This window comes from Sciurus vulgaris (genome assembly GCF_902686455.1).
Source record: "Sciurus vulgaris genome assembly, chromosome: 19".
Taxonomy (NCBI): Eukaryota; Metazoa; Chordata; class Mammalia; order Rodentia; family Sciuridae; genus Sciurus; species Sciurus vulgaris.
The window spans coordinates 21,048,462-21,066,324 of NC_136480.1; positions in this window are offsets into that span (position 1 = coordinate 21,048,462).

Genomic DNA, 17,863 nt, shown 5'->3' on the forward strand with positions numbered 1-17,863 from the left:
GTCCACCTCTGCCCCTGCTCCCAGAGACCCAGGAGGACGGGGCACAAAGCCTGGGCCCTGCAGCCCCCGGGGACAGGCCTGGAAGGACTCCCCCAGGGCACATCCGCTCAGGGCACATTGCCCACCTGGAGATGGCATGGGGCTTCTGAGGAAGCTCTCCACTGGGAGGCACTCGGTGGCCAGTTCCTGGGCCCCTGGCACCAGAGCTGCCCCTCAGGGCCTGGACGGAGCCGAGCGTGGTGCACTGGAGGCGGGATGCGGCAGAGCTGCCGACGGGCGTCCCCGCCGGTGTGCCCCGTCTCAGGCAGCCCGGGAGGAACTGCCAGGTGCCTGCTGTGCTGCAGGTGCAGGCCCAGGGGAGGCTCAGCCGGGGTCCGGCAGGTGGGGACGTTCTTGCGCACCCGGCCTCCCACAGCTCTCCCTGCCCTGCCCCAGAGGGCAGAGCGCGGGGCTGCTCCTGGTTGCCAGCCTCCTGGGGCTGCGTCCACCCTGCACCGAGTCCCGTCCTTGCTCAGCCGCTGTGGCCTGGGCTCCCTGCAGCCCGCCCACCGCCCCTGCTGGAGGCCCCACGTGGGAGGCCCCACCGGTCTAGGCCTGGCTGCTCCCCCTTCCCAAGTTTCGACTCTCTTTTGAGTCTCTCTTCCAGACGAATCTGTGCCCTCCCATGTAGCTTTGCCTTTGGACTTGGAGGAAGATGGGGAAAAAGTTTCTCTAAAGCTGTTAAATGTTTTCCTGTGACCAGCACCAGTCCTGGGCACCAGCAGCCCCGCTTCTGTGATGCTTGGAATCTCAGAAATGGGCTTCGAGCGTCTGTTTCTGGAGTTAAAGTCCGACCAGGGGTTCTTGGCTCTCTGCTGTCCCCTCACGCTGTCCTAACCCTCTCCAGTGAGGGACCCTCGGGCTGGGAGGAAGGGTGGGGAGAGGCTGGCACTCGATTTCAGGGGTTTTTCCAACTGACATGGTGTGGTCGTTGGCTTTTGTGTCATTGTGGCCGAAACACCTGACAAGAGCACCCTAGAGGAGGGAGTTTATGTGGGGCTCCTGGTTTCAGAGGTCTCAGTCTATAGATGGCCGACTCCATTGCTCTGGGCCTGAGTGAGACATCATGGCGGAGGGGCCCAGCAGAGGAAGGCTGCTCAGCTCATGGAGCATCAGGAAGCAGAGATGGGGGGGGAGGGAGAGGGAGAGGAAGAGGGAGGGAGGGGGAGGGGGGGAGGGAGAGAGAGAGAGGGAGAGGGAGAGGGGAAGGGGCTGCAGGGGAGATGCACCCGTCCAGGACAGACCCAGTGGCCCACCTCCTCCAGCCACACCCGCCTTCCTCCAGTCACCACCCATTGGTCCATTCACCTAGTCACAGGTCTCACAGGCCAGTCGCCACACCTCTCAGCATTCCTGTTGAGACACAGGCGCTTTGGGGGACCCCACACATCCAAGCATGGCCACGGTCACCTCCGGCAGGTGAGAGGTGCGATGTTGGTGATGGGTCCTCCAGGGAACGGTACTGCTCCCCACCCTGTTCAGACTCAGCACTAAAGACCAGGTGCTTTGGCTCCAAGCTGCTGCTCCTGGCCTCCATGGCCTCCAGCTCCAGTACAGCAGTAGGAGAGACAGCACCACAGGGCTTTGCAGTAGCATAGAATCCTTGGGTGGTAGAGGTCACAGGAAGAGCAGGCAGACTTCCACGGCCTCATTCCCAGTCCTGCCCTGTCTCCAGAGCCACACCTGTTCTTACTGGGTTGATTGTCAAAATATAGCTGGGTGGAGTAGTGCACACCTGTAGTCCTGGTGACTTGGGAGGCTGAGGAAGGAGGATGAAAACTTTGAGGCCAGTCTGAGCAACTTAGTGAGGCTCTAAGTAATTTAGTGAAACCCTGACTCAAAATTTAAAAAAATACTAAATAAATGGGCTTGGAATGTGACTCAGCAGTAAAGTGCCTCTGGGTTCAATCCACCATACCAAAAAAAAAAGAAGAAGAAAAAGAAAAAGAACACGCTTCTTGTTTCCAGTTAGGATGGACAAAGTCAGTCTGAGCTCCCAGAAGACTTGGCCGTGAACCAATGCTCCCTTCGGGATCATTTCAAAGCTAGTGCTCTGTTCCCTGGGATGGTGGGTTATTTTGAAAAGCCTTAACTAGGTCAACTGCAGGACTGTGTGGGTGGCCCAGGCTGCCTGCTAAATTCAGGGGGACAGTTTAAAACCCTAGTGTCCAGGCAGCACCGGACCTATTACATCAGATGCTCTTGGGGGGACCCAGAGGTCAGTCAGTATTTTTAAAACTCCCCAGGGAAGGGGCAGGTGGTGGGAGGCAGAGCGGGCGCCCTGCAAACCCTTTCCCACCAGGGCAGGTCAGGCACACACGCACATGCACACACATGCACACACACACATATGCACACATGCACATGCATACAGACATGCACATGCACACACACACATACACATGCACATGCATACACACGTGCACATGCACACACATACACATGCACATGCACACACACATGCACACATACACATGCACACATGCACATGCATACACATGCACGCATGCACACACATGCACACTCACACACACACACACACACACACACACACACAGATTGCCTGGCAGGCTGCAGCTGGTGCTGAGCCCATGGCAGTGGCAGCAGACCCCGTGGCAGAGTGCGTCCCCCGAGGAAGCTGTTGCCCTCCTGGCATGTGTGCCGGCAGCTGACGGGTGGGGGGCACTGGGAAGCCCGCTTTCGCTCTTCCCTAGCCCTCTGACTGTGCGCCTCGACATTAGCCCAGGGCAGGCTGGAAACAACGGGGGGCCCCCTGGTTGGCCCAGCATGAGGCCGAATGTGGTCCCGGCACCGTCCAGACCTCTCCAGCCCTGGGCCACGAAGGCTCTGCCAGCCTCTGTCAGGGACGCTTGGCATTCAGAAGGTCTCCCGGTGGCCTTGTGAGCCGGCCCTTGGCCTCTGGAAGACTCAGCAAACCTCTCCGGTGCCTTTGGTGGCAAATGAAACCCACGGAGGCCACCTGATCTTCCCGAGGCCACGTGGCTGCCACGGGCTCAGCCCACCTCATCCAAGAACACAGACTCCAAGACGTCCCGACGCCGACGTGACTCCCCAGACGGCGGGTGCCACAGCTGACCTCGTGGGCAGTGGCAGGCACTCGGGCGTGCCGACGCGCGAGACGCGGACGGCCTGTGTGTGTGGACGGGGTGCCGTCCCCGAGATGCCTCCCGCCGCAAATGCCAACCCTCGAGCTGAGGCGCCTCTGAGACCCGCAGCCTCTGGTCTGAGCCTTTGGGGTCAGGGACACAGCCTGTAGGGAGGTGGGGGTCCAAGATCAGGCCATTGTGTATTCGTAGGCACTTGTGCAGAACCCCACAGGCACCCAGCCCTGGGAATGCTTCTAGATGCTTCTACATGGCCGTTGTTTGGGTGGCATTTGGAATCTAAAATGAAGTGAATTAAACTAGAGGGGCACGAGCTGTGGTCAGTGCCACGGATGGAAAGCAAAACCCAAGGCCGGAAGGCAGGGACCTGGGAGCCGCCTAGGAGCTCAGCCGTGCTGGTCGCGGGTGGCTGAAGGGGGCGGCAGTGTTGAGACCTGAGAGAGAGGGCATCCGAGGCAGGAGGGAGAGGAAACTCAGGCTGTGTTGCCCGGTGAGCCAAGGCCACAGGCCAAGAGTCCCCCAGCAGGACCCAGAGGGGCAGGAGTGTCCTGGGAGGAGACGGCCTGGTCACCTCCCCCCATGCCTCTCCTTACTCCAGGGCATTCTCTCTGTACCCTCCTGTGGGCTCTTCTGGCCCCACCCGAGACTGTGCTGCAGTCCCAGGGACAGGGGAGGGACAGGTGCAGAGAGGTGGGCGAAAGGACCCAGGCGGCAAAGAAGGGACCCTGAGCGGAGCCCAGAGCTGGGACTGAGACCTCAAGACGGCAGGAGGCAGAGGCCTGCTCGGCTTCCAGCCAGGGATGAGCCAGGCGCAGCCTCCTCAGCGCCGGCCCAGAGGGTGTCCTCTGCCTGGTCTCTGCAAGCACTGGTGCCCAGACTGGACTCGTGGCCCCAGAGTCGATGTGGGTCACTCTGGATGTGGTCGGCCAAGGCCAGGCCCAGCTGAGGCCTCTACAGGGCCAGGCGATCTCCAGAGACTGATCCCAGAGGGTGTGGCCACCCTGAGATCCAAGCCCTGCAGGACCCTGTCCTGTACCCCTCCCCAGCTGCATGGTGACCTGGGAGTCCTGCCTGCGGCGTGCCATCTCGTGTGGGCAGTGCTAATGCTGGTGACGTGTGTCTCTTAGACACCTGCTGCATACAGGCTCCACCGTCAGCACGTTGCACGACATGGTCCAACCCGCATGTCGGCCTGCAGGACTCACAGGTGCTGCTCAGTCCTCGTCACAGCTGGGGACCGCCTGGATTTGAACCCAGGCCCCAAGGCCTCCGGCCCACAGGTACAGCCCCCTCCCTCCTGCCCGGCTCCGATGCCTGCCGCTAGCGGCCATTCCTCACGGGCCCTGAGGAGCACAGGGCGGTCCCCACACCTCCATGGAGTGCCTGACCTTCTCGCAGACACAGCTCTTCTTCCCATTTTACAGAGCAGGAAACTGAGACCCCAGACCCTGAGCAATTGGGTCAGAGTCTCCCAGTTAAATAAGGGTGGTGTCGAAATCCAGCCCAAGCACCCACCCCAGGGTCTGAACTCTGGACTAACCCCGTCTATGTTTTGAATGAAGACTCTGGGGTCCCAGAGGGCCCCTGTGACAGTGAGCCCCAGCCCTGTGGGAGAGGCATGACTTTGTTCAGTCCCTGTAGCATGTCAGAGGTCTGGGGACAAGATTCCTGAAACACCCACACCCTGGGTGGCGCTGGCTCGGGGACAAGGACACCCAGTTAAGTGCATTCGTGCCCGCGCTGACTGCCTGGCTTCCAGGTCTCCCAGGCACCCTCTGTGCCCTTTCCTGGACTCTGGGCTCCCTCTGGACCATCTCAGCCCCTCCCGGGTGCGAATGTCCCAGCCTGTCTTCCGCCCGCCCTCCAGTCCCCTTGGGCTTTGTTCCACGTGGGTCTTCCTGGTGGTGAGGCCCAGCCCCCGGCACACCCTCCCAGCTGCTGCCCGCATGGCTGCCCACCTGCACACTCACGGACGTCTGCCCTGGCCCCTCTGCTCTGCCCAGCTCTGCCAGCCACACCCCCTGCCCGGGGCCACAGGCGCCCTGCCTCCCGCCTGCCGCGCCTCGCCATCCTTGGCTCCTGCCCGGAGTGGCTCCCGGCCCTGCCTCTGCCCACCCTGGCTGCACCAGGAAGGCCACGCCCGCCTGGCTCTGCCACGGCTGGCTCGTGCGCCCGAGGCTGTGCCTTGCTCGGCATCTGGCCTGTGCTCTCCGGCCAGAGTGGACCCGCTCTGTCCTGCCTCTCCAGCAACGGTCGGCCTGTGTCCCCCGTCCTACGTGGGGCTCCAGTCTGGCCTCGGTACCTGTGGCCTCATTTAGAGGTGGGGGCTTTGCAGCTGTAGCTGAGTTAAAGCGAGGTCATTCGGACGGGCCCTCATCCAAGTGGGGAGGAGACCAGAGGAGACGCAGCCGAGGGAGACCGCTGGACAGAGGGCGTGGGCGGCCATGGCTCTCGCTGGGCCATCTCCCTGAGGACCCTCTCCCACCATCCTGTGGCTGGCAGGACCCCGGTCAAGTTGGGATTCACTGTGCTCCGTACTGACAGGCAGGGTGTTGCCTGGTCTCCCGGATGGTGAGGGTCCTCTTGCCCTTGCCAGCAGCCATGGGCGAGTGGTGACCCCACCGGTGAGATTTAGAGGGGAGTTGGGCGGAGGCCTCTCTGAGAGGCCTGCCCTTCATGTACAAAGACACGAGAAGAAAGCCTCCTTCTTTCCTTCCGGCCGACATTCTGGGGTTCACACCTGATACCCGGAGAAGCAGCAGCCATTCTGCAATAAGGAAGAGCAAGCCGCGCGCAGAGGCAGAGAGATGGGGGTCCGGAAGGAAGACAGAGGAGGCCGATCCTTCTGGGGTCGCCCAGCTGCTGACGGCTCCGTGGAAGCTCCTGCTCTAGGCTCCCGGGACGCCCTACTCCCAAGCCGCGCTCAGGGAGGGGTTTATGGGAAGTCAGAGCTTCCTGGGGATCTAGGTCGCTCTGGCCCCGCGTCTCCGGCTGGTAACGAGACTTTGAACCGCCCTTCTGGAAGCTGGTTCCTGGACGGCGGCGGCAATGCCCACGTCCGGCCTTTCTCCTGGACCAGAAGGCGGAGCGCGGGCCAGACGTGTCTGAGCACAGCGCGGGCAGCTGGGGGGCACACTGGAGTTCACGGCCACCCCGCCCTGAGTGAGGGGGCTCCCTGTCGCACAGGCCTCAGAACCGACACGGGTGGCTGATGGTGGCCCCTCGGCCCCGGGGACCAGCCTTTCCTGTCATGGCTGCATGGGATCAGCTCCCCCTGAAGCTCAAGGGGCAGCGAGGAAAGGATCTGAGAACTGTCGGCCACGCTGGCTCCGGGCCAGCAGCCCTTCCAGCAAGCCTGGGGCCTGAGGGGCTGGATGTCGCCGGAAGACTAGCAGTCATGGTGACAGTGGCCACAGCTTCTCCGCAAGCCGGGGAGGAGGAGAGGGCGGGAGGGATCCGAGAGGTGTCCCTCCCAAGTCCACATGCCGAAGGCCTGAGCCCAGGGTGCTGGACATGCAGCTGGGGCCTTGGAGGGTAAGAGGCCCAGGGAGGTCCTGGGGAGGGCTGCCCAGGAAGACTGGCGGTGCCTGGAAGAGGAGGACGGAGAGAGCTGTGGCGTCTCCTCCCGTCGAAGACAGAGCAAGGGCCCTCGGCCCTCACCTGGACCCCAGCTAGCCAGCACATGACCTTGGACCTGGGCCTCTAGAAGTCCGGGAGACGCAGCCTCCGGTTTCAGCCTCCCAGCTGGTGTTTCCTTACAGCAGCCTGAGCAGACTCACACCGTCCAAGTCCAAGGGACTTTGCGGCACTCGGCTCCTAGGCACAGACTGGTTGGCATCGAGTTGGAGGTGGCATTGCCAGGGCCCCTGAACTGCTCAGCTGAGTGCGTGACTTATTACGTGAGCCACGTGGAGTCTGGGGGCAGCAGACAGGCAGCATCTGGGTGCACAGCTGAGGTCCAGACGCGGCCGACCTCGGCCTCAGAGTCCAGAGCCGGCCGAGGGCTTGTCAAGGCCTCAGTTGTTCCAGACTCGGTGGGCTTGGGGTGGGGTCTGAGGGCCTTCTCGGGGGATGGGGGGTGGCCCCGTGGCTGGTGCACTTCAGGAGACGGAGGGAGAGAGACAGGCAGGGAGAGACGGTGGGACCGCAGGGCCAGAGGGCTTGCTGCAGGGTGAGGTTGTAGGTGGGGCGGGACCCAGCCAGGAGCAATCACAGCCTCGGGCTTCCGCTTGGTTTTCTTTTCAATGATTTTTAAGTTTGTTCTAATTAGTTCCACATGACAGTAGAATGCACTTCGACACATCACACAGAAACAGTGTGACTTCTCATTCTCCTGGGTCTACCTAGTGTGGAATCACACAGGTCATGCGGTCATAGAGTCACATAGGGAAATAATGTCCGATTCACTCTGCTGTCCTTCCCACCCCATCCTCCTCCCCTCCCTTCACCCCCTCTGTCTAGTCCAAAGTACCTCTCTTCTTCCTTGCCCTCTTCCCCCTTATGAATTAGCAACTGCATATCAGAGAAAACATTCAGCCTTCGGTTTTTTGGGTTTGGCTTATTTTGCTTAGCATGATATTCTCCAGCTCCATCCATCTACCTGCAAATGCTATCATTTCATTCTTCTTTAAGACTGAGTAATATTCCATTGTGTATATGTACCACATTTTCTTTATCCATTCATCTCTTGAAGGCACCTGGGTTGGTTCCACAGTTTGGCTGTTGTGAATGGAGCTGCTGTAGACACTGATGTGGCTGCGTCACTGCAGTATGCTGACATTGGTTTGGTTTTAAGGTGAAGAATTGTCATTAGAAAACTTGAAATCCCCCACCACACACAGTGAGCAGATTCTGGACCTGGAGAAATAGCTTTCCTGCACTCTCCAGGGTGGCTTTCTATTTCAGGCTGGTTCTGGTGCCAGCTGTGGGTGGGGTTGGCTGCACCGTGGGCCAGCTGGGGGGAGGGCTGTGGCAGGGTGAGAAGTCTGCTCCCCTGGTGTCCCCTGGGCCCTGAGGTGAGTGTTCCCTGGTGCTTCCCCTCAGCCTGCGTCACCCTCGTCTGTCTTTGGGAAGCTGCTCGTGGCTGTTGAGTTCCCCGTGCTAGGCAGGCATCCAGACTCCTCGGTCTTCCCTGTGGCCCCAGCTGGGTCTAGGACTGAGGACTGGCCAGCCCTAGTGTCCTACCCCTGCAGGGCCAGCTAATGAGGCATCCAACATGGCCTGCCACAACCTGGGCTGATCTGTGAGTGTCGCCGGGAAAACTCTCTCAGGGAGATGGATGGAAGCCTGGAGCCTACTCAGCCTGGACTTGGTGGATCCTGTTATAGGAGGGGAAGGAGCAGCCTGCCAAGAAGAGAGAGGCCGACACTGGGCAGCAGAGAGAGAGAGGGAGAGGGGGAGGCGGAGGGGGAGGGGGAGGAGGGAGGAGGGAGAGGATCCTCACAGAAGATTCGCGGAGTCCCCAGGCCAATGCTGTCATTTGCTCGAATCAACCCCCCCCCCCCCGCCCCCATCCCTTGGCTCTGCCTTGGTCACCAGCCCGTTTAACTAGTCGGGTCTGAATGGTGAGCCACGCCTGCCCACCCGAGCCCTGACTTCCAGGGTCCAGGCTGCGCTTGGGAAATGGCTGGCTCTGTACCATTTGGCCTCCATGGGCATCAGCAGGAGTCCCGTGAGGTGGCCTGAAACCCAGGGGAATTCCCCCAGGAAGCTTCCGGCAGCTCTGATGCCGATCTTCACCAGAGACAGAAAGAGGAGGAGAGAGAGGAGGAGGAAAGGCTGGCCGGTGCCGCCAAGCCCGATCCGCCTGTCCAGGTGGGAGAGGCGAAGTCACGGCCGTCCCGGGCAGCGAGGTGAGGCTGTGCTCTCAGGCCGCGGGAGCACAGCCTCCACGAAGGGGGCCTGGGACCTTCTCTACCTGCAGGAGCCAGGCCCTCCTGGGTGGGGTCATCGCAGAGCCCCTATCCAACTGACCATTGGCTGCAGGCTCCGGTCTGCTCGTCCCCAGCAGCAGGCGCGGGATGAGGGGTGACAGACGCCCACCAGCCGCCGCCGGGGGCCACAGAGTGTGAGGCCTGGGCTGAGTCCCCCCGTCTCAGGCAAGCTCTGGTGCTCCCTGGCCGCAGTCCTGTCTGAACCTTTGAAGCAGCTCCCTGCACACCAGGAGGCTCCACCACCCCAGAGCCCTTACCGTAGGCCGTCCCCAAGCCTGCGGAGCCTCGTGTGTGTGTGTGTGTGTGTGTGTGTGTGTGTGTGTGTATAGCTCTGCTGGTCATCTGGGGCTCAGGATGGTAAGCCATCTGACAACTGGGATTGTTGGTACTTGACATCAAAACCACCGTGACCCCCGTCCCCTGGCTGGGGACGTGCTGAGCGCATCTAGATGCCTTGTGGCGTCTCTGTGGGGACCCCCCCTCCCCTTCCCCATTCCCCGCCCTTCACCCCTGAGCGCACGCCGGCTCCGGGCACTTTGAGTCTGTGCCTGCGACTGACCTGTGGCGTGAGGGGGGTGCTGGCCGTGTGGCTGGCCCAGTCACGCTTTTTAGTTGGAAGGATGTTTGTTCCGTCCTATTTCTGGAATAGGACGCGGAGCCTGCTTCGGAGGCCTGGAGGGCCCCCCATCAGCACAGACGGCAAGCAGCCGCGCCGGGCCCAGCTCTGGGGGAGGGATGGCTGGGGAGCGAGGACACGGCACACGTTCAAATCTGACACCCCAACAGATCCTGCATGTGTGGGGGCGGCCACAGATTCCACACGCCAACCCCACCCGAACCCCACACCAATTCCAGTCCCAGAGTTGCCGGGAACACGCTTGGGAATGGCTCACTTCTTCCTATTTCCTGCTCCGAGGTGAGCTGCCGGCTGAGGGGAGACCAGACTCTGTTGACCTCTATGACCCAGCGGCTCAGGCCAGAGAGCTCTGTGAGCTGGTGACCAGGCAGGCCAGCAGGGCCGTGACAGGGTGGCCCCTGAGGCTGCTTTGCAGACGGGACTCCAGGGGACTCACATTTCAAGTGAGGCTGCCCGGGCTGACTTTTGGGGACCGCACCAACCCCCACACACGTCAGGCTCGGCGAGATCTGGGCCCCACTGGGCACAATCTGGGGACTCCCCAGGCGCCCGACGCAGGCTTAGAGGGCTCAGCAAGTGCCGCACACCTGAGCCCTCAGGGCTGCGCCCAGAGGGAGGACTGCGGGAGAATCCCTGCCTGCTGGGATTTCTGGCCTTTCTGTTTCGGCTGACCCTTTGCCGCCTTCCTCTTCTCGCTGCTGGGTTGCCTGGCCCCGGCTTCCCAGGCACCTCCCCAAGGAGTCCAATTCCCTTCAAATGCTGTCGCCTCACTTCCTCCATTCCCTGACTCTTCCCAGATCTCATCCGGCTCCAAACGGCCTCTGAATTGGGACTAGGCCGCCCGATTTTGCAACCCTCCCCCCAAGCCTGACATTTGAAAATAAAACTACTCCTTCTTGGGCTTTGATTCCAGGCCAGCCATCTGCAAACCCTCATTCCACCAGACGGCAAATAGTCTCAGCTTGTGAGCCCCCTGGGGTCTGTCTCGACTCCTCCTCTGCTTCTGTGTCCTGAATGTAGCCATCCACCGTACATCAACCAACAGGAGGGCCTGTCTCCCAATAAAACTTTATTTGTAAAAAGAGGTCACAGGCCTCATTTCACCTGAGAGTTAAAGGTAGTGAGTCTGTGGGACACACAGGAGACCCACAGGGGTTTTGAGAATCCGGTGCCAGGGGAAAACAGGCCAGTTTGGACTGAGAACAATGAGGACTGTCAGATCCCCAGACGCTACAGACAAAGGACCGACTGACAAAGCTACTCGGCTGCAGCCATGCTGCCTTCCTGAGGGAGGGAGGCTGGCTCTGGGGGCAGAGCCAGGGACCAGGGTTGCCCTGAGAGCCAGCCCACAAGCCTAGAGCAGTCCATGGATTCAGAAAGTGTTGGAGCCTGCCACTGCCTCTTCCTCTTCTCTTTCCTTTGGGTTGGGCACGCCTCTGGTCCTGTTCCACTCTGTGTGTTGGGAGCAGAGGACTTGTTTCCTGCGTCCACGGTCAGGCAGATGGAGACAAAAGGTGTCCCGAGCTGGACTCTGCCCAGTGCCTTGCCCACACCTGAACCTGGCAACTTGAAACTTTATTTCATGAGAATTTGGGGATTTGAACCGTTATGCTAATCAGTAGAGCGTTTGGAGGAATGGGGTCAATGCGTCAGAGACAGAGGTGTGGGGACAGAAGGTGGATTGCTGTAGAATAAATAACACCCCCTGCCCAAAGATGTCCACCTCCAGGTCCCCAGCACCTGTGTCACCTTCCAGGTAAAAGGGACTTTGCAGGGGTGGCTACACCGTGGCTCTTGAGATGGAGAGACGAGGCTTCTGTCCCTAAAGTAGTCACAGATGTCCTCGTAAGAGGGGCAGGGGCATCGGAATCAGAGAAGGCAGGTGTAGGATGGAGCTGAGGTCAGAGAGAAGAAAGGATGCTGCAAGGAAGAGACCCGGCCAAGGAAGGCCGGTGGCCTCTGCAGCTGGAGAAGCAGAGAAGCAGAGAAGCAGCCTCCCCGAGAGCCCCACAGACCGGCAGCACCTCCGGCGAGTTCGTCTCAGCCCAGGGCGGTGCCCCAGGACTGCCCCGCCAAGGGCAGGCTCATGTGTTTTAACTCTCCTACGTTCCTGGTCACTGGTTATAGCAGCGAAGGGGACAAATGCAGATTCTGCCAAACCCTGCCCTGGACAGCAGCTGCCCTGCCCTCAGCCTCCCCTCCTTCAGGCCCACAGCAACCCCCAGGCCTGGGACTGATGTCCCCTTGCGGCTGGGCCGCGCGGCTTGCTGTCTGTTTACTGGGCTGCACGGCCCACGTCCTGCTCCTCAAGCCGACTGGTTTGCCTGGCTCAGCCTTCCTCCCCAGCTTCAGCCCAGGCTCCCCTCTCCCGGGTCCCCGTCTGTCAGAACAGCCTCTTCTTCCCCAGGGCTGTGACTTTCCTTCGCTCGGCCTGCAGATTCCGAGAACTTCCAAATGGCAGGCCCTGGGTTGAATTCCGGGATGGGTATCTTGGAAAGAGGCCCCTTCAGAGGAACCGACTCTGAAAACACCAGACACCTTGGGCAGGGCCTCGGCCTCATCCCCGTGGGGAAGTGAACTGTGAACCCTCCAAATCCCTGCGTGACGGCCCTCCTCCCACATGGAGGCGATCGAGGATGGGAACTTGGGAGATAATTAGGTTTAGATGAGGTCACGAGGGTGGGCCCTCCAGATAGTATTGGGGGCTCTGTAGGAGGAGAGAGAGAGAGAGAGAGTGTGTGTGTGTGTGTGTGTGTGTGTGTGTGTGTGCAGGGGTATCATGTGGAGACACAGCAAGAGGACGGCTGTCTGCAAGCCAGGAGGGGAGAAGCCCCCACCAGGGAACAGCCCATCAGCACCTTGACCTCCAGCTTTTCAGCCTCTGTAGTCGTGAGAAATACCCCTCTGCCGTCTAAGCCACCCAGTCTACGGCCTTTCGTTACAGCAGCCGAGCAAACTGAGACCATCTACGAAGCAAAAGCAAAACCGGAAGAGAGCTCTCGAGCCAGAGGCGGCTGCAGGCCTGTCAGCCTGTGACGCTGGGCACAGCGGGGGCAGCAGGACAGCCCAGAGCAGCAAGTGGACATCTGGTGGACTTGACAGCCCTCACCTGTGTGACCTTCGCCCCCACTCTCGAGGATGGTTGGCCGTGCCCCTTGCTTCTAAGCCGTCAGATGCAGCAAAGGCCAGGAGAAGTCGCATCCGCAATCACACCCAGCCCGTCCTGCCCGCAGACTCTCCTCTGCTGGCTGTTCCGGGTGAGGATCCCTTGATCAGGGCAGAAAGTGGCTGCTGACTGACAGCAAGCCTGTCCGACAGCTGCAAGGAACCACAGCCCGCAGCCACCCTCTGAGTGAACCTAAAAGCAGCTCCCTCCCAGCCGAGCTCCAGGTGAGACCCCAGTCCCGGCCCAGACCTCGATGGCAGTCCTGCAGAGGACCCCAGAGCTGGGTCCCCCCACCCACCTGGAGAAACCGAGGGAGCAGACGTGGGCGGCTCTGAGCTGCAGAGAGGGGCAGCTTGTCACCCAGCCCCGGGTGGCTGACGGGTCCCAGGCAGGATCTCCTGAGGGCACTGTGGGTTCATGCAGTATAGACTGGGAGTCCGAGGTCCCTCAGGCCCAGAACGAGACCCTGCCAGGGCCCCGAGCACAGGGTTCAAGTTCTGGTAGCAGTTATTATTATTTAAGTGCTAAGGAATCTCAGAAAGAGGAGATTTAGTTTCCCTTGGAATTAGAGGAAAACGATTTAAAGTGACACTTGCGTTGGGCCCTTGGCTTCCTGAAGGCAGCATGGGAATGACCGCGTCTGACTCTCACCGCAGCCATGTCCCCCGGGATATGTGGAGACACTTTTGGTCGTCACAGGGGCTGCTGACATCTGGACGCAGAGGACAGGGTGCTGTGGCCATTTGCGATGTACGTAGGAGGGAAGTCATGGGGCAGAATGCAGGCGGTGCCGATTCCAGAAGCCACAGTGTCCGTTGGCGCTCCGTGCTGTCCTGCCCGGCATTGCTGAGCGTCACAGGCTGGGAGGCCAGTGGCAGCTTTCGGATTCCCACGAGAGTGGACGACACACCAGGCTCAGAGCGGAGGAAGCCCCAGCTCGGGGGCCTGAATTGCAGAGCCCGCGCGGGACCCAGAAGCGGCTCTGCAGCCCCGCTGGGCCCCGCGTCGGCCCCGCCCCCAGGCCCGACGTGCGTCTCCCGCCCCTTTGCCTGCCCAGCCTGCCCGAGGCCTGGCTCCCCGGGAGGTAAGGGACAGGACGCTAGCCAAGGGACCGGTCCCGCCGAGGGTGCTGGGTTCGTGGTCTCCGTCCTGCAAAGACCTGAGGAGCAGTGCAGGAGGACCGCGAGCAAGCAGCAGGCTTATTGCAAAGCGGACAAGATGCAGAGGCAGACTTCTCCGAGGAGAAGGGCCCCAGAGCTGGGAACCAGCACGGGATTTGGCCTGCTCTTTTAGGGTCTCTGGGAGTCCCTCTTCTCTTACTCCTCCCCTGTCCACACGCTCCTCACTAGTGTGGATCGGTGCCCCTCTGTCCACGTTTAGTTTTTCTGTGGGTCCCCCACTTAGGGGCCTACGTACAGAAGTGTCTGTCTGGCCGGGTCCCCTGCCTGCGTCCCAGAGCGCACCTCATCCACCAGGGGCACCTCCCTGGAAGGCCCTCTTCAGACTCCTTATTCTGGCCCCGCCTGGGCCTCCCCACTCTCCATCTTGCCCCGGTTGCTTACGCCCCTCTGCGTCTCCCTGGCCATGATGGTGGGGTCGGCTGGCACAGAATTTGCTGGAATGTAGATATTGTCAAGCCCCCTTGGGGACGGGTGGATACTGCACCCCGCCAGGACCCACGGACATCCCTGCCAAACAGACTCCGCGCTCTCATAGGGACTTCTGGGTTCCTTTGCAACTCTGGAGAAGACGCAGAGCTCACGCGGACGGCGCTCAGCGGCGGTCCTGATGGCTCTTTCTTTCCGAGACCTCCATGCCCCAGCTCGTTCTCTGAGCTGTGTTCTGCAGCTCCCGGGCGATCCCCGCCGTAGTTGTGGTCCCCCGTCAGGCAGGCGGTGAGGAGGAGGGAAGTGTCCTCGAAGGGCAGAAGCTGGGCTTCGGACCCAGGGCTTTCAGCGTCGGGTGCAGGGCCTGGCCACCCTGGTGCTGGGCCCCCTATGAGCGAGGCTCCGTGTGGGCTCCGTGTGGGCTCCCTGTGGTCACTCCAGGCCTCCCACCGGCCCTGGTGTCCCCGTGTGTCTTCAGGTCAATCTTCCCTGGCTACGGGCCTTCCTCCAACTTTGCTCTTGAAGGTGTCCTGGCCGCCAGGCAGGCTTGGGGCCCAGCAGACGCTCGCAGTGTTTCTCTGGGAAAGACCTGGAGAGGCCAACTCGCAGCCCCAAGATCACAAGGTCCTTCGGAAAGTCGTGAAACAGGCCCAGCAGACACACAGGGTTTGGGGACGGGGAAGAGGGACAACAAGGACATGTGGGCGATCGCGATGAGGACTCCCTTGGGAGAAGTCTCTTTGGGAGGTAGGGGTGGGGACGCTGGACAAGAGTGTCCAGCGAGGAGCTCAGTGGGCAGCTGCCATGGGAGGAAGGTCAGACCAGGGACCCAAGCAGCACAGGAGGGCTGCTGAGTAGGCGTGAGCCCTGTAGCACGCCGGAACCGTGTGCATTCGCACCTAGCGGGAGGGCCTGGCCTCCCAGCCAAGCAGGCCAGGTTTCAGCCCCTCTCCACCCCCAGAAACCACAGAGGGAATAGCCACGCAATGGGTTCCAGAAGCAGCTGAGGACCCCTCCAGATGCCACCTGCGGAAGTGCCAGCCACAGAGCCCTAGCCGGGTCAGTGTCCAGACGGGGGAACGCCTGTCACTTCATGTGTGCTTATTGGTGCGTCTCTTTTCTCTTGACTTTCTGCAGCCTGGGGACAGTCGCAGACGGTGCGGGGTGTGGTTTGCATTTGGTGACAGCCCAAGGTCCCGTGGATGGGCAGGGGAAGTCAGGCGGAAGGGAGCCCGAGGCAGCAGCGGATGGCCGTGACGGACTGTGATCAGGAGGGACAGCCCAGGGCACACTCCTCCAGCTTTGCAGGTTACCCGCGAGCTTCCTGTTCAAGTGCAGAGGCTGAAGCACAGTCCAGATGGAATTCTGCACCTTGACCAAGCTCCCGGGTGGTCAGTCCTTAGTCCATTTAGGGAGCAGCAAGGGTCTGAAGCATGGAGTGAATGTCAAGTGCAGCAGAAAAGAAAGATGGCAAGTTTGGGTACAAAACCCAGGCGAGGTCGGCTACTGTTTCCTGCCCCTCTTGAAGGCTCAGCTGCCCCCTGAGAGTCGCCCACTGTGAACCAGATGGAACTGGACCCCATGGAGATGTGCTGTGTTTGCAAAAAGCATCCTGGGCTGGGAAATCTTGGTATAAAGAAAAGAGTTTAAAACATCTCACTATTTTCTAACTACTGATGGCATGTCGTAATGATACTTTTAGGATATTTTAGGTTAAGTAAAATATATTACTACAATTATATCTATTATTTCATTTCTCATGTAGGGGCTAAAAATTTAAATCAATCACATCACTTCCTCTGAATTCTTGCTGGGCAGCACTGATCTAGAAAAAGCTTCTTTCTCCCACCCTCTCTGTGCTTCTGCCCCCAACGCCACCCTCGGCAATCCCTGTAGCGCTGCGGGGAGATGGACAGGAGAGAGGCGGCCTGCCCAGAGAGCTGCCTGGAGGACGCGAGGCAGGAACACATCGAGTCACTCCCTCTAACAGCAGAACCAGGGCCAGGGCCGGCTGGGCAGCCTGGATCCCAGAGATGCCAGGCTGCCATGCTACGGTGCCTTCTGTCTGGGCCTCTCCAGTCCTCTCCGCCTCCCCTCCCCCTCCTGGGCGACAGGTAATAGCAGGGCCAGCTGGCAGCCTGCACTGGGCACCGCCGCCAGAGAGCCACAGCCGGCCTGCAATCACTGTGATCCTGGCTCTGCGTGCAGAAGGCTCTATTCAGCCAGCTCCTCTGCGAGCTGGCCGCGGGTGGCGGGCCCGTAACCTCCCAGCTCTGGGTGCCTCTTGGCAACAAAAGGACCGGCTGAAGAAAGGCTGCAGTGTGCCTGCCTGCCGCCGACTTCCCTGGAGCATTCCGGGGTGGGGGCAGAAGGCTCTGCCTGGTGGCAGCCTGGGGGGCGCCTTGCGACCGTCCCTCCCCGGCCAGCACCTCGCGTTTTCTTACACAGGTCCTGGGTCTCTTCCTGCTGGAAAGTACCTCCCAGCACCAGGCTTCCAGCTCCACCAAGCTTGCCCAGGGCAGATCCAGGCCGCCTCGGAAACCTGTTAAGAAAGACGCTTGCAGATGCACCAACTGCAGCCTCGCCAACCAGTGCGGCCCTGGGGAGTGAGAGGCACGGCCACTTCATCCGCGGCAGCCGTGGGCAGGGAGGCTGGGCCGAGGACGCTCTGCAGGTGGGCAGAAAGCACTCGGGTTCCCCAGAGGTAGAGGGGACTGCGAAACAGCCTGCACCCCGTGGGGTCCTGGGGGGTCGGGGGCGCGTCCTGTAAAGGGTCCAACCTGGCCAATGCTCAGCAGATGCCCTTAAGGCTAAGCAAGCTGAATGTCGAGGAAGCAGCCCCCAAGCCAGACGGGGCGTGGGCAGGCCTGGCCTTCCAGGATGGGCCACGCTGGGTGGGAGGCAGGGGAGAGCTCCTGCCGAAGGGGGTTCTCCACACTGGGTGGGGAGGAAGGAAAGGTCCCATGTGTGGCCGTCCGCCATGGAGCGTGGAGCCAGGGGCCACCCCAGGCCCTGGCTCCGAAAGCAGGAGAAGGTGCCTCCTCCACCCTCCTACCTCCACAATCTGTCTCTGTCTCTCACTTATTTCCGTGTCCCCCACCCTCGTCCTGCCCTCTGCCATGGGCTTTATTTTGCCTTTTTTTGTTTTTGGTACGAGGGATTGAACCCAGGGAGTCTTAACCACAGAGCCACCTCCCAACCCTTTTGTGTATTTTAATTTAGGACAGGGTCCAACTGAGTTGCTTAGGACCTCCAGCAGTTGCTGAGGCTGGCTTTGACTCAATCCTCCTGCCTCAAGCCTCCGAGCCGCTGGGATGGCAGTGTGTGCCACAGGCCCAGCTTTATTGCTATTCGAT